We start from the raw sequence: 12,555 nt of genomic DNA, 5'->3' as shown, positions 1-12,555 counted from the left end.
CATCCACAGCTCAATCCAAAAAAAAATCCCCCTTAGAGACTGGAGAGAGGCTCCTTTTGTAGAGCTAGCCCCTCCCCTCAGAACAATTAACCCTAATTAATTAATCAATTAACAATACAAACCTACATTTTCCATAAACTAAACATACTAAAGGATATACATTGCAACACGGTTTTAAGCAATATCACAACATAACATTTACAACATTACCTCATTACTGACAATATCTTTCAATATGCCCATATGCATTAATGAGCCATTTGGGACAGGCACCATAAAGCCAACCCAATTCCCTTAGCTCGGGTCCTTTTCCAGCATACCCAGAAGCTACAGAGATGGAGAGAGAGGAACAGAACAAACAAACAATGCGCTCATCCACAACATTGATAAGTATAATAATTATTGTATCACTCAAATATGAACATTGACAAGTGTGAAATGCATGCACCAAGACAGAAGTTAAATTGTGTGTCGACCCACATTGTTAACTTATGGTATAATGGCGCAGGGAGGAGTGATGAATATGTGTGTGCGTTAAAGAACCAAATGCTGCCCGCGGCCAGTGACGGACTTCTACGTCACAGCGTCTACCTTTTCTTGGTCTGGTGCTGGCCAACCTGTCACTGCTCGTCACAGAATTTAGGTCTGCATTTCAAAAGGAAACGTCCCTCTTTGCCACGTATCCAATCAGAGCTCAGATGCTACCTACTGCAGCACAATCCAATGCACATGCAGTCTTTGGAACCTGTCAGGTAAATTGATTAGGGTGCTCATTCCTTGTTATAATATAAATATACGTACTGTACATCGTTTAAAAATATATATATTTCTGTCTCAATTGCTGAAGATCAGCACAGTCAAGGGAAATTGGGATGAGGAAAAGGTCAAGATGCCGTATCAGGTTTTGAATTGTAATATTGTATCATTTTCAGTTGTGAGTGTCCCTCCATGCTTTGAGTTTGTATTGCTCTGTGTGTCTCCCTCTTAGCTGACCTCACCCAAGCACCTCTACCCCAAAAGCCAGACATTCCTCAATGTCCCCCACACCACTTCCTAGAGAAATAGGTGAGCGGTCTCTGATTTCTATACCATATCTTTCAATGTGCATAACCTAAAATTCCCTGCTTTTTAAAAGGAATGTGAAAGGGAAAGTTCACTTCAAAATCAAAGTTTATTAGATGTTTTCAAACTCAAGTATTCTGATGTACTGAACTATAATCCACTGTACTTTACTGAACTCTACTCTACTCTACTCTACTCTACTCTACTGCATTGTACACTACTGTGGTCTGCTGTGCTGCACTGTGATGATCAGACTTGTGAAATGGAGAATAACATTTATATACACAATTATGCATTTATGTGTAGTACAGATCCCATGATGTAATTCTGTTACTGTGTGTAAATCCACTTCACTCGTAGTACGGAGCAGATATACAGTATAAGAGTTTTTGGTAAACGTGGATAAAAACCTGAGGGAAATTTTGCCATAATTCTGTTACCAAAGTTTAAATAGTTCTTCAACTAAATTAGTTTTTGAAAAATGTTCAGTGGAAATTGTTAAATGTAGTCCTTGTGCGTAGTTGTATGGTTTGTTAAACTTTGAAATCAATGGTTTTTGTTTGGCATACATTTGAAAGTGAAACTGATTCTCAATGTAATTATGGAGATGCCCTTAAAAACATGATAATATTGGTTAGTAACAGGGTATTTCATTTGTCTTGTTCTGAGTAACAAGTGGTGTGTGTGACCCAGTTGACATCGCACTCAATATTGTAATGCTCTTTCCACAGGTTCCATAGAGTCAAACTTGCTGCAATTGGACCCTACTGCATGCAACTCACTGCTAGTCCAGTTCCCTACCTCTGCAACTGATCCAGAATGTAGCAATATCTGGTGTTACAACCTTTCCTTGTTCTCCAATGTCACACCACTCCTCCACTGGCTTCCTGAAGATGCTTGCATCAAATGTAATACTCTGTTGCTTGATTCAGTGCAGTGAAGGTCACTCCTCATCCTTTTGTCAACAGTGAACATCTAAATAGAGAATAAGTGTGTGTTTGTTTTTCCATGCCGCTGCCGCCTTCACCCCTATTACAGTGCCTCTTTACATGTTGCCTTGTGTGTGTTTGTGACTGAACTGATTAACATGTTACAAATATGAACTATACACCCTTTGACACAATCCCTGTCTCAATGATAGATAACGTCCTGGAACTCTGAAGTGCTCCTAACAGCGAATTATTATATTTTCATGTGTTTTTTGTCTTCTGCAGACAAATATAATGTTCCACTTCGACAACAAAGTTTAGATTAGTATAGTGACAGATTGATTCAGGTTGGAAGTCATATCAGCTGAAAGTACATTAGGCTTGTAGCGCAAAGAATAGACACCTTCATTTTGAAATAGACAGAGCATGCACAACAAAGTTTCAATTTCTTATTTTTGACACATTCAAATGTTTATATCATTTTTTCAACTTCATCATTTACCTTGATGGAAAAATGAAAGTTGATTAAGAAAACAAGGTGATTTCTAAGTATGTGGTTCAAGTGGATGGTACCATGCACACACACATTTTTATATGATGAAAGGAACGTTTAGAATAGGGAGGAGTAAATCTGTGCGTAATGGTTATGCCTATGATGACATCGGATGTGCTTTACTAACTGTATTGTTTTATGGCAACTATCCTTCTAACGACTAGTATGTGAGCACACCCAATAGAAATGAATTATCTTGGGGTGGCAGGGTAGCCTAGTGGTTAGAGCATTGGGTTGCAAGTTCAAATCCCTGAACAAGGCAGTTAACCCACTGTTCCTAGGTTGTCATTGAAAATAAGAATTTGTGCTTAACTGACTTGCCTAGTTGAATAAATAAAACATTAACAATGATTCAATCCACAAGGATCTTTGTCAGGTCAAACCAATGGGGTCAATTGGACTGTGTGTTCACATCCCTAAATATACAGTCAATTTGGAGAGTCTTATTCTAAAATTGATTAAATTGTTTCCCCCCTCTACATAGAATAACCCACAATGACAGAGCAAAAACAGGTTTTGTAGCAAATGTATTAAACATTATTTTTTTATTCTACATTTACATAAGTATTCAGACCCTTTCAAGGCTTTGAGTTTCAGGTCGTTGTCCTGTTGGAAGGTGAACCTTTGCCCCAGTCTGAGGTCTTCAGCGTTGTGGAACAGGTTTTCATCAAGGATCTCTCTCTGTACTTTACTCCGTTCATCTTTCCCTCACTAGTCTCTCAGTCCCTGCTGCTGAAAAACAGCTTCAAAGTATGGACGGTATTGGCCCGGTTTCCTTCAGATGTGACGCTTGGCATTCAGGCCAAAGTGTTCAATTTTGGTTTCATCAGATCAGAGAATCTTGTTTCTCATTGTCTGAGAGTCCTTTAGAGGCCCTTTGGCAAACTCCAAGCGGCCTGTCTTGCCTTTTACTGAGGAGTGGATTCCGTCTGGCCACTCTACCATAAAGGACTGATTGGTGGAGTGCTGCAGAGATGGTTGTCCTTCTGAAAGGTTCTCCCATATCTGGAGCTCTGGTGCTCTGTCAGAATGGCCATCAGGTTCTTGGTCACCTCTCTGACCAATGCCCCTCTCCCCTGATTGCTCAGTTTGGCCAGGTGGACAGCTCAAGCAAGAGTCTTGTTGTTCCAAACGTCTTCCATTTAAGAATGATGGATGCCACTGTGTTCTTGGGGACCTTCAATGCTGCAGAAATGTTTTCCCCAGATCTGTGCCTCGACACAATCCCGTCTCTGAGCTCTGCAAACAATTCCTTCGACCTCATCGCCTGGTTTTTGCTCTGACATGCACTGTTAACTGTGGGACATTATATAGACAGGTGTATCCCTTTCCAAATTATGTCCAATCAATTGAATTTACCACAGGTGGACTCTAATCAAGTTGTAGAAACATCTTTATACATTTGCAACAGTTTCTAAAAACCTGTTTTCGCTTTGTCATTATGGGGTATTGTGTGTAGATTAAGGAACATTTTCTATTAGAATAAGAATGTCTGTTATGTAACAATACGTGGAAAAAGTGAAAATTATGAACACCTGCTCTTTCCATGACTAACTGACCAGGTGAATGCTATGATCCCTTATTGATGCCACTTCAATCAGTGTAGATGAATTGGAGGTGACAGGTCAAAGAAGGATTTTTAAGCCTTGAGATAATTGAGACATGGATTGTTAATATGTGCCATTCAGAAAGTGAATGGGCAAGACAATGATTGAAGTCCCTTTGAGCGGGGTATGTTAGCACATGCCAGGCGCACTGGTTTGTGTCAAGAAGTGTAACGCTGCTGGGTTTTTTACACTCAACAGTTTTAGGTTCTGAAGAGAGTATGAACTCAAACGGACACCAGAGAAAGCTCAAACCAAGTTTATTCAACCCACTGGATGCTTCAGCTGCAAACATGACTTTTACATAACCAAACAAGCGTTTACATGTCTACACTAGATTAGGGGTGTGACTTCTGTAGTGGCAAATCGGTTCAAATATGACACAACCAGGAACTTTGTGAAAATCAATGTAGACTTTTAATACAACAGTATCTTAAGCCGGAGCGGTCCGCGGAACACACACACTTTTTCAGAGCCCTCGCTTTGAGTTATACACCTAACAAGAGCTTTGCAATAGCAATGACTCAACCCCTATTTCTAATTAACCGTTTAGAGTGATAAAACAAAAGTTCAAGGGTCTTTTGTAGCCAAGACACACCCCTCTCAACCTACATGACGAACAACAGATACATAGAATGGTCACAAGGTTAAGATTTGTATGAAAGATATCCATAGTACATAGCAGACAGCAACTGCCGTGTCAACAGTTTTCATTGTATAGACCAGTTTCTGGTTCTCCTACTCCAAACTGGAACCGTCTCTTCCTGGTACGGTATAGAACAGAACCATTAACTCATGTTCTCTGGAATGCTCTCTCTGTCAGTGTTCTCATAGAAGCCCAACCTCAGTAGAACACACACACAATAGTTAACAGAATACTCTATTCTGTCGAATAAAACAACCATTATAATGCAATACAATTATTATAACATAATCTTCCAGGGACTGTGCTGGGACACTTTTTTGGTTACTACATGATTCCATGTGTTATTTCATAGTTTTGATATCTTCACTATTATTCTATAATGTAGAAAATAGAAAAAATAAAGAAAAACCCTGGAATGAGTAGGTGTCCAAACTTTTGACTGGTACTGTATATATTACCCACAATCCTCTGAAAACAGAGGTTGTAGGAATAGTTGTAGGAATCACTTTAAATTCTTAAGTTGAATGGAAATATGATAAATTGAGTGAGATGAACACAATTGTTGTTTTTACACACAATTAGTTGTTTAGAATATGCTTTTCTTAAGTTGAATTAATTTGTATTTATTTCAGGTTGGTTGAACAAATTAAGTAGATAAAAAAATACTAATTATATTCAATTAAAGATGACATCTACATTTGTCATAATATTGATAACGATATAATTTACTAACCACTTGAATATTTTTTTTTATAGTGTGTAATGGTCACTGAACACTTCCCCGCTAGCACATAACAGTCTGAGTGCCATATGTTTCTTAGAGCTTGGTGAGAGCGTGGTTGTCCTATGGTTATTTTGTATACAACCTTCCCACAACTTTCTGGGAATGGTGCAGGATAGTTGCTAGGCTTTGGAACCTTCTCAGCATATTTAAGGAACTTGACAAAAACACACAAAAAAAGGTCCGGTTGGACGTACTGCCAAATTCTCTAAATTGATGTTGGAGGCGGCTTATGGTAGAGAAATTAACATTCAATTCTCTGGCAACAGCTCTGGTGGACATTCCTGCAGCCAGCATGCCAATTGCCCACTCCCTCATTGCCCGCTCCCTCAATCAGAGATCTGTGGCATTGTGCTGTGTGACAATACTGCACATTTAAGAGTGGCTTTTTGTTGTCCCAGAAGAAGGTGCACCTGTGTAATGATCATGCTGTTTAATCAGCTTCTGGATATGCCACACCTGTCCGGTGGATGGATTATCCTGGCAAAGGAAAATGCTCACTATTATGGATGTAAATATATTTGTGCCAAACATTTGAGAGAAATAAGATTTTTGTGCGTATGGAAAATTTCAGGGATCTTTTGTAAATGGTATTCTTAATTTTAATCAATATGTATTCTGACGTAAACATTGCACCACTAAGGCTTGTTGTAAATGATATCGCAAATGCCTTAGATAATAGAAAGAACTGTGCTGCCATGTTTGTAGACTTGTCAAAAACTTTTGATCCTGTAGACTATGTTATTCTGTTGAATACGCTGTCCTCGATAGGGTTGGGTACTGATGCTTGCCGATGGATTCATATCAGGAGTATCTATGGTGATACAAGAGTCAATAGAACTGGATGAGCTAGTTACAATAGGCTTCTTGATTTGATTCAAAGTTGCAGAGGTAATAGTCGAATTCAAGGTAAATATGCACAAGTTTACTATTGACAATACACATATGCTTAGGAGCACATGTAGCAAAAACAATAGCTTGTTAAAAAACTTTTTTTTTTCACCTTTAGTTAACCAGGTAGGGTAGTTGAGAACACGTTCTCATTTACAACTGCAACCTGGCCAAGATAAAGCAAAGCAGTTCGACACATACAACAACACAGAGTTACACATGGAATAAACAAACATAAAGTCAATAATACAGTAGAAAAAGTCTATATACAGTGTGTGCAAATGAGGTAGGATAAGGGAGGTAAGGCAATAAATAGGCCATGGTGGTGAAGTAATTACATTATAGAAATTAAACACGGGAATGGTAGATGTGCAGAAGATGAATGTGCAAGTAGAGATACTGGGGTTCAAAGGAGCAAGATAAAGAAATACAGTATGGGGATGAGGTAGTTGGATGAGCTATTTACAGATGGGCTATGTACAGGTGCAGTGATCTGTGAGCTGCTCTGACAGCTGGTGCTTAAAGCTAGTGAGGGAGATATGAGTCTCCAACTTCAGTTATAAATTATTTTGTCTTAGTTAAAAAATAAGTTGTCCTCCAGTAAACTTTGATTATATTTCCAATCTCTCCGTCCACGTGGAAAATCTATAAGAGTTATGTGAATGCCAGTTAGATGTTGGTCCGATCGCATTCTGTCTCCTATTAAAACTTTTTTAACCTTTGATGCAAGAGAGAAAGAGACAAGAAAGTAGTCAAGACAACTAGCTTGATTAAGTCTCCTCCATGTATATCTCACTAGCTTGGGGTATTTTAGTCTCCAAATATCCACTATTTCTAATGTGTCCATAATATTTGTGATTTCCTTAAGGGCACGGTGATGATAGTTTGCAGAGTGATTACCTTTACAGTCCATTGAGGTACTTAACACTGTGTTATAGTCTCCTACCATAATGATTAGATCATGTTGCCTGTAAGTTCAATAAATTGGTATAAATGTTTTCGAAGAAGTGTGAATCATCCTGATTTGGACCATATAAAGGAATGAGCCAGATCTCTTTTTCGTCCACTTTCATATTCAAAAGGATCCACCTTAATTGCGAATCCTTCCTGACTATTTGCACATTCAGATCAACATTTTTGTTAATTAATATCATCACACCCTTTGAGTTCCTTTGTACATGACAGAAAATTATTTCACCCCCCCATTCCTTTTTACACGCAACTTCATCTAAGGAAGTAGAGTGAGTTTCCTGTAAACAAGTATATGTTATATTCCTTTTCTTTTAGCCATGTAAAGACGGATCTTCTTTATTTATAATCTGCTAAACCGTTACAATTATAACTGGCTATACTTATTTCACCCCTTAACTACTTGTTATTGCTCTAGCTGTAACAGAATCAGTTCTTTCTGCTGTTCAAAAGAAAGACTACTAGGGCTAACAGACGGAGCGGCCATTGTAACAAAATGGGAGACGGCGAGTCCTCAACAGAGACTGCCCCAGTGGTATACCACTCACCATCAGATTGGCTTTCAATATCAACCAAACATGTGTTTTTTTTTTACGTTTTTTTTTTTTACGTCTTCAACAGCTGTTCTTTAGTACATAATTCTAACAGTTCCTCTGATGGAATGCGAATGAACTCTTCTACAGTAGACGCCAAAGTCACAAGTAACATCTAAAAATAATCTTGCGCTTCACCTCTGCTGAGCACACCAGACCGGACCACAACAAGAGAAGTGCCAATCATACTGGGCACCACAGGAGAGAGATGAGATACATAAGGAACTTCTCCCAATCCTACAATAACTCAACCCTAGTCTATGTGCGGATTCAAGGTGGGTTAGTACCAGTGGTAGGAAAAGTACCCAATTGTCACACTTGAGTAAAAGTAAAGATACCTTAATAGAAAATGACTCAAGTAAAAGTCACCCAGTAAAATACTACTTGAGTAAAAGTATAAAAGTATTGTTTTAAATATACTTAAGTGTCAAAAGTAAATGTAATAGCTAAAATATACTTAAGTATTGAAAGTAAAAGTATAAATAATTTCAAATTCCCTATATTAAGCAACCAGACAGTACCATTTTCAAGTTTTTTAAATTTATGGATAGCCAGGGGCACACTCCAACACTCAGACATCATTTACAAACGAAGCATGTGTTTAGTGACTTCGCCAGATCAGAGGCAATAGGGATGACCAGGGATGTGATACATGCATGAATTTGACCATTTTCCTGTCCTGCTAACCATTCAAAATGTAACGAGTACTTTTGGGTGTCAGGGAAAATGTATGGAGTAAAAAGTACATAATTTTCTTTAAGGGATGTTGTGAAGTAAAAGTTGTCAAAAATATATAGTAAAGTAAAGTACAGGTATCACCAAAATATACTTAAGTAGCACGTTAAAGTATTTGTACTGGAGTACTTTACACCACTGGTAATTACACACTGTAGCCTGCTGGCATGGGGAAAAAAACCCTGGTGGATTCCCCCCAAGCCACGGATGTGCCCCCGAGACAACTGCTCAGTCCACGAACACCACACACAAAAATTAATAAAATAACCATGCCCAACGTATTCCAAAGTTAAACATAGCTAAGCCTAACAGGGGAAAAGAAAGGCTATAGCTCCGGGTAGCAAATGGCACTACCCTACCCAAATCTGCCACTGAGGTAGATTGTAGATTGCAGCAGATTGTACTCACCTCCTCAAACCGATGTACCAACAGTAAGTAGAGCAAGAGTTTCCAGCCTGGACAGGGGCCTGGCTGGGCCTGTCTACACTTGTTGTATACGGCGCATGTGACAACCAACAATCCACCGCAATGGCAAGTTTACCAAACAAACAAAGGCAACCAACAGCGGGCCTACCAAACAGTGCAACTAAAAAAAATGTTAAAAAAAGATGCAAACAAAGCACCTACAAAGTTTATCAAACACTAAATCCATGTTTTCTCCAAAACAAAATACACTTACCAGTTAGCTCAACAACACTAGTATTAGGCCTACTGGCATACTTTTCCAGGCAACACATCGTTTCATGACGACACCGGTCAACAAAAATCGCAGAAGTCTCTAAGGCACTATACCAAACACTTATAAGACTAGGCAGTGAATACCAACCAAAGCACTTCCCAATTAGCGTTAACCCATCATAATGCAACAAAATACTATACGCCAAAATGTCTAGGAACCAACCTAATAATCCCAGATGAGCCCCCACTTGTCACGAACAGGCCCAAAAACGCAGAGATCAAGGAATAACAAAAATATATTTATTAGCTAAAGTCAACTATATACAATTAACAATGCTTTGTGTAGTCAGTAATCAGTAGTTTAAGTGAGTGGTTGCATGAATAGATGGTGATAATGAGGGGTGTTGAGAGGTGCCAAAGCAAACAAGACAGCCACAAAAGGCCAAAACCAAAATCCAACAGTGTGTTTGCGTGGAGAGAGTGTCCTCTTCTTCTTCTGTGGGTTTTATGGCGGACTACACCCGAAAAGGTGTATTGCCGCCCCCAACTGGACGTTTGAAACCCCCAAAAATGTATCCAAACATAATAGTGAAACTAACTTAATCCACCCTAATAAAAATAGTACATTGCCAAAACAAACACAACTCACACGTCTTCCTTCTTTTAGTTCTTCATATCTCCCTTTTCAGGCTCTAGATTTGGGTATGTCATTTTAGGCGAAAGTTGAAAAAAAGGGGTGGATCCTTAGTAAGAGGTTTAAATTACCATAGCTATAAATGCCACAAAGTCCACCTTCTTAACCTTTAAAATGTCAGGATCCTGCTGGTGAAACACAACCCCTGCAGCCTGCAGTGTAGGCCTATCCACTACCATGGACTCTTCTGGTGCACCGTTCAAACCCTTAACCCTTTTCACAGCTGCTGCATTTGAAATGCTCTGGACATCACTGACTTTGGCCACCTCATTCTCTTTCACCCTTGTGGGGCATTCGGAATACATGGCTAAATGATTCTCACCACAATTGAAATGTCACATATTCATCACTTTTATAACACATAATATGATCCTTTCCACAACTTGGACATCTCGGCATCTCCCTTCTGCAAACACTTGCTACATGACCAAAAGCTTTACAATGATCTCACTGCATTGGTCTTGGGATAAGTGTTCTGACTCTATAGTTAATATACCCTAACTGCACTTGAGTAGGGAGATATTCCATATAAAAAAAACAAAAGAACAGTTACTATTCACTTTTTCACCACACGATTCATCCGACGTGCTTCAATCACTCCAGGAATATTTTTAATCTCTTCAAAATCGACTTCACACAAGACGTCAGATATAACCCCCTAGAGGGGTGCCCTGTTCCAAAGAGACACACACGACACTTCAAACTTATCAAATCGGTTAAGACACAAATCAGATCCAATTTCAATTGTAACACGAGCCGAATATAACCAGTGTAGACCTTACAGTGAAATGCTTACTTACAAGCCCTTAACCAACAATGCAGTTTTAAGAAAAATAAGTGTTAAGTAAAAAATAGATGCAAAAATGCAAGATTGTTTGGGTATTCATTTGATTAGATGTTCAGGAGTGTTATGGCTTGGGGGTAGAAGCTGTTAAGAAGCCTCTTGGACCTAGACTTGGTGCTTCGGTACCGTTTACCGTGCGGTAGCAGAGAGAACAGTCTATGACTAGGGTGGCTGGAATCTTTGACAATGTTTAGGGCCTTCTTCTGACACCGCCTTGTATAGAGGTCCTGGATGGCAGGAAGCTTGGCCCCAGTGATGTACTGGGCCACACGAACTACCCTCCGTAGTGCCTTGTGGTCGGAGGCCAAGCGGTTGTCATACCAGGCAGTAATGCAACCAGTCAGGATGCTCTCGATGGTGCAGCTTTAGAACTTTTTGAGGATCTGAGGACCCATGCCAAATCTTTTCAGTCTCCTGAGGGGGAATAGGCTTTGTCGTGCCCTCTTCAAGACTGTCTTGGTGTGTTTGGACCATGATAATTTGTTGGTGATGTGGACACCAAGGAACTTGCTCCACTACAGCCCCTACAGTCCACTAAAACCCCCATGAAAATGGGGGCATGCTTGGTCCTCTTTTTCCTGCCGTCCACAATCATCTCCTTTGTCTTGATCACGTTGACGGAAAGGTTGTTATCCTGGCACCACTCGGCGAGGTCTCTGATCTCCTCCCTATAGGCTGTCTCATCGGCCTACCACTGTTGTGTCGTCAGCAAACTTAATGATGGTGTTGGAGTCGTGCCTGGCCATGCAGTCATGTGTGAACAGGGAGTACAGGAAGGGACTGAGCACGCACCCCTGAGGGGCCCCCATGTTGAGGCTCAGTGTGGGAGATGTGTAGTTATCTACCTACCATCTGGGGGCGACCCATCAGGAAGTCCAGGATCCAGTTGCAGAGGGAGATGTTTAGTCCCATGGTCCTTAGCTTAGTGATGAGCTTTGAGGGAACTATGGTGTTGAACGCTGAGCTGTAGTCAATTAGTAGCATTCTCACGTAGGTGTTCCTTTTGTCCAGGTGGGAAAGGGCAGGGTGGAGTGCAATAGAGATTGAATCATCTGTGGATCTGCTGGGGCGGTATGCAAATTTCTGGGATAATGGTGTTGACGTGAGCCATGACCAGCCTTTCAAAGCACTTCATCGCTAAAGACGTGAGTGCTATGGGACAGTAGTCATTTAGGCACGTTACCATAGTGTTTTTGGGCACAGGGACTATGGTGGTCTTTTTTAAACATATTGGCATTACAGACTCAGTCAGGGACAGGTTGAAAATGTCAGTGAAGACACTTGCTAGTTGGTCAGCGCATGTTTGGAGTACACGTCCTGGTAATCCATCTGGCCCTGTGGCCTTGTGAATGTTGACCTGTTTATTAAAGATCTTACTCACATTGGCGGAGAGCATGATCACATAGTCATCTGGAACAGCTTATGCTCTGTGGTAGCAGAATCAGAATGAGTTAGGTAACATAGATAAATAAGATGTTTTATCTTATTTATTATCATTAGAATGTCTTCTTTTTGAATAATACTGTTGGCAGTTTGCAGTTATCCCTTCTCTGCTAGGGCTCAGTTACTTGGGGCC

The 12,555-nt window shown here is 40.0% G+C and overlaps 1 long non-coding RNA gene across 1 annotated transcript; it reads left to right on the top strand.

The window, feature by feature from the left end:
* Nucleotides 1-589: 589 nt before the first annotated feature.
* Nucleotides 590-2,115, top strand: LOC112226489. The gene is made up of 3 exons (XR_006080227.1): nt 590-752; nt 989-1,065; nt 1,794-2,115. It is a non-coding gene; the product is annotated as an uncharacterized LOC112226489 (long non-coding RNA).
* The last annotated feature ends 10,440 nt before the right edge of the window (nt 2,116-12,555 follow it).

Source organism: Oncorhynchus tshawytscha, linkage group LG28, assembly GCF_018296145.1.
Source record: "Oncorhynchus tshawytscha isolate Ot180627B linkage group LG28, Otsh_v2.0, whole genome shotgun sequence".
Taxonomy (NCBI): Eukaryota; Metazoa; Chordata; class Actinopteri; order Salmoniformes; family Salmonidae; genus Oncorhynchus; species Oncorhynchus tshawytscha.
The sequence above is the reverse complement of the archived record's forward strand: the minus strand, read 5'-3'. Positions and strand labels throughout refer to the sequence as shown.